This window comes from Lolium perenne, chromosome 7 (genome assembly GCF_019359855.2).
Source record: "Lolium perenne isolate Kyuss_39 chromosome 7, Kyuss_2.0, whole genome shotgun sequence".
In the NCBI taxonomy this organism is placed as follows: Eukaryota; Viridiplantae; Streptophyta; class Magnoliopsida; order Poales; family Poaceae; genus Lolium; species Lolium perenne.
In genome coordinates this window covers 331,413,111-331,417,366 of record NC_067250.2, presented here as the reverse complement: position 1 = coordinate 331,417,366, position 4,256 = coordinate 331,413,111, and the positions used below count along the sequence as shown (strand labels likewise).

At 42.8% G+C, this 4,256-nt stretch overlaps 1 long non-coding RNA gene across 2 annotated transcripts; it reads left to right on the top strand.

The window, feature by feature from the left end:
* Positions 1 to 268: 268 nt before the first annotated feature.
* Positions 269 to 3,310, top strand: LOC127314119 (uncharacterized). Of its 2 annotated transcripts, XR_007859399.1 has the most exons (5): positions 269 to 1,676; positions 1,759 to 2,091; positions 2,321 to 2,422; positions 2,906 to 2,934; positions 3,110 to 3,310. It is a non-coding gene; the product is annotated as an uncharacterized lncRNA (long non-coding RNA). The 2 variants fall into 2 exon arrangements; XR_007859400.2 differs by lacking the exon at positions 2,906 to 2,934 and having other exon boundaries at positions 272 to 1,676.
* The last annotated feature ends 946 nt before the right edge of the window (positions 3,311 to 4,256 follow it).

Here is a 4,256-nt window from a genome sequence, read left to right as displayed (position 1 = left end):
GCAACCAGGCTCAGAATCAGAGGTAACCACCAGCAAGAAGTAATCAGGGTGATAATCAGAGGTTACCACGAGCAAGACGTAACCCGGTTGATAATCAGAGGTAACATCCACCAAGAAGCAACCAGGGTGAGAACCAGAGGTAACCGGCACCAAGAAGCAACCAGAGTCGGAATCAGAGGTAACCGGCACCAACAAGCAACCTGGGTCAGAATCAGAGGTAACAACGAGCAAGAAGTAACCAGGGTGATAATCAGAGGTTACCACAAGCAATGGCCATTTCGTCTACTTCGTCTCTGTATGTCGCCATGGTGGAATTCCTAGCGTTCCAGGTTCCGGCAACTTGCTGGGTGACCAAGTCGGAATCGCCACAACATATGATGTGCTTGATGCCAATCTCCTTAGCGATGCGAAGTCCATGAAGTAATGCTTCGTATTCTGCCATGTTATTGGTAGCATTGAAGTGAATCTACAAGACGTAGTTGAGTTCTTCTCCTGTTGGTGACTTGAGGATAACACCAGCCCCCAATCGAGCCATTAACTTGTTCGGATCTGTCAAAGTGCATGACCCACACTACCAGTTCTGGGACCAGTGTGTTAGGCGGAGCTTTAGTCCAATCTGCGATGAAATCTGCCAAGAATTGTGAGATGGCGTTGCGCGCTTTGTAGTTGATTTCGAAGGTGGCAAATTCCATGCCTCACTTCGCTACTCTGCCTATGTCATCGTAGTTGTTGATGATGGCGGACAGTGGAGCTTTGCTGACAACTGTGATGGAGTGTTCCTGGAAGTAATGCCTTAGCTTCCGGGAAGCGAGGAAAACTCCATAAGCTAACTTCTGGTAGTGAGGGTAGCGCTGCTTGGATTCCGTCAAGACCTCGCTGATGTAGTAGACTGGTCTTTGGATTCCATACTCGTGCGCTTCTTCCTTGTGTTCTGCCATGATGACGACGCTGATGACCCTGTTTTTTGCCGCCAAGTATAGGAGCATGGGCTCTCGAGCCTCTAGTGTTGCGAGGATGGGGGCGGAAGAGAGAATTCTCTTCAACTCCTGTAAGGCAGAATCAACTTCTTCGTCCCAGACAAATTTGTCTGCTTTCTTTAGGAGCTTGTAGAGAGGCATTGCCTTCTCACCAAGGTGGCTGACAAACCGGCTAACAGCTGCAACGTAGCCCGTGAGCCGTTGTATGTCCTTCAGGCAAGTTGATCTTGAAATGTTGAGGATGACCTTGATTTTTTCTGGGTTGACTACAATTCCATGCTGCGAAACTATGAAGCCAAGGAGTTTTCTGGCTGGCACCCCGAAGACACATTTTGTGGGATTCAGCATCATCTTGTATGTCCGGAGGTTGTCGAAGGTCTCCTATATGTCACTGATGAGGTCATTTCCTTTCCGGCTCACTACAACATGAACACCCATATAACAACGGATCCCTTTCCAACGGTAGCTAAGATACGTTGGATACGAAAAAAACATTCCTCACATATCCCTCCACCCAGATCCAGGACGTCTCTCCTCCTGTCGATGTGGCCATGCCGCCGCCGCTGGGTTAGCACGATTCCGCGATACTGCTGCTGCTGACTCCCCGTTGATGTAGAAAGGAACCGGATTCGTCTGCCATGGTTGGTTTCATCCATGAAAAACTATCAACAGGATTTCGTGATTTCCCTACAGGCTCAGGTATTCTCTCCGGCTATCAAGATCTGTAAAAAAATTCTCAATAATTTTAGCCTCGGTTCACCTGTTCCTCATTTTTCTGCAGATCAGGTGCGATTCTTCCTAGTTTGTTTTGGATTCTGGTGATGCTGGTCGCTCCTAACCTGCCGCCACTATCTCCGGCAGCCCCTCAATCATCTACAAGCCACGCCACCGCGGAATACTCCCTGCCTTTCAAATATTGCTATATGCATATTTTCCCCTCTGTTGAAATTTCTTGGAGTGTGTGGTTCAGCGGTGCGGATTGTCACTTCTGTATTTTTTTGCAGCTTGGTACTGATGTGATTTGGGGCGTACTACGTTTGAAGTTCTGACTGTAATCATAGGCAGCTGCCTGAATCACAGGTGTTCATTGGTCGTATCTCTTAGATGGATCGATGTATGTAATTTCGGTAACCTCTGGTACTAGCTTATGGTCTGACATGATTCCATGATTTGTTGAACCTTAATTAATGATGCTTTTTCTTGTGATTTTCTATCAATATTTATAGTAGCGAAATTCCATATGTAACAGTTCGCATGTGCATCTAAAAGAAATTTACTGAAGTACTTTGCTTGGCTAATTGTGCGGGAGCATAATTTATTCTTGTGGCTTTGTATGTTTTCAGTTTCGGGAAAGATCAAGGCACATGTAGCTACTAGATAGTGCAGAACTGCAGAAATATGGATGAATGTGCAATACCAACACGTGCCAACATGTTTGTACTTATGTAAGTGATACTGACTTCTGCATTTTTTCCCTCATTTATAACTTGCACTATTCATGTACTCCGTTCCATGAAAGATGTCTTAACTTTGTGTAAATTTAGACGTATCTATATAATATTTAGTGTCTAGATACATAGACAAATCTAAGACATATTTCATGAGAGGGAGGGAGTAGTTAGGATAATTTGAAGTGCGGGCTAGCGCACAAGCCTAATTTTGCTGACAGAAATAAAAATAGCTTGTAAATAAAATGTATTCCATACAATACTAGGAGTGGGCTAGCCTGGACATGTACACGTGCTAGGAATAGTTCTGAATCCTAATCAGTTGATGTATTATCAACTTCCGACAGAAAATATTGAACAACACGTGAAAAATCAAAGATGCTAAAATGCTAGAACTAAATTACAAGACAGAAAGACGGGTAAATTGAAAGAACTATTCCATTATTCGATAAATGTACTAATATTTATTTGGTATAATAGGATTCGCTGGGTCAAATATCTAAATCAAGGTATGCATCTGTACAAAGGTTTAATAAAAAAATCTCTTTATTATATTCAGCGCATGTTTGTAATTTATAGAAAAAATACTCACTTCTTTCATTTCAAAGCAGAATAAGGAAAACTTTATAACTTGCTTTCTCTCTTTAAGTGTACACTATTGAGATATCTTTTTTCTGGTTGTAGATTGCCAAGATAAATGGATGAGGCCTTGATGAGATGATGATAGCAAGGATGATGATGTTTCTACTACTGTACTAGATAGTTTTACACTATGTCTTAGAATGTTATTTTCATGGTCAATGTTTACAATGAAACATATATTCTCTGGAACTTGTTCCGTGTAAAACATCAGAGTTGATATAATATATTATGTCTTTCTATTCACTATATAGCAGCTCATCTCCACTATCAAGAATGACCGAATAATCATTTATGGCAATATGTAAAATGTCATTATTTTTCCTTGTAAGGATCTAATGAGACATATGTCCATTTAAACACCATTCATCCAGGGTAGCCACCAACGTATGTGATGTGTTGTTAGGATCTAAATATGTGCGTTGCTATCTTACAACTCTTCTACGCATAGATTACCAACGCATATATATGCATTGTTGTTGACCCTTGCAACGCCACCAACAGAAATGCATTGTAGATCCGTTGGTAAATGCCTTAGCAACGCTTATATAGACATTCGGCAATGCATCGATGCGTTGCTAAAGGGGGTTCATGTTGTAGTGGCTCATCACCGCAATAAGCAATATCGTCCACATATGCATGAACCTTCTGGCCAATCTGGTCATGAAGACAACGCTGCATCGTGCGGTGGTAGGTGGCACCTGCATTTTTCAAACCAAAAGGCATGGTGATGTAGCAGTATGTGCCGTAGGGTGTGATGAACGAGGTCGTCAGTTGGTCAGACTCTCGTATCCTAATCTGATGATACCCAGAATATGCATCTAGAAAACACAGAAGTTCCGACCCAGCCGTCGAGTCAATGACTTGGTCAATGCGAGGTAAAGCGAACGGATCCTTCAGACAAAGCTTGTTCAAGCTGGTGTAATCAATGCACATTCTTAATATTTTGGTGTTCTTTTTGGGTACAAGTACTGGGTTAGCCACCCAGGCAGTATGGATCACATCTTTTACGAATTCGGCTTCTAGGAGCTTAGCTAGTTCCTTTCCTATGGCGTGGCTCTTCTCATCTCCAAACCATCGCAGAGGTTGTTTCACCGGCTTCGCACTAGGGTTTATGTTGAGTGAGTGCTCGGTAAGTTCTCTAGGTACTCCAGTCATGTTAGAAGGCTACCATGCGAAGATAGCTCTATTT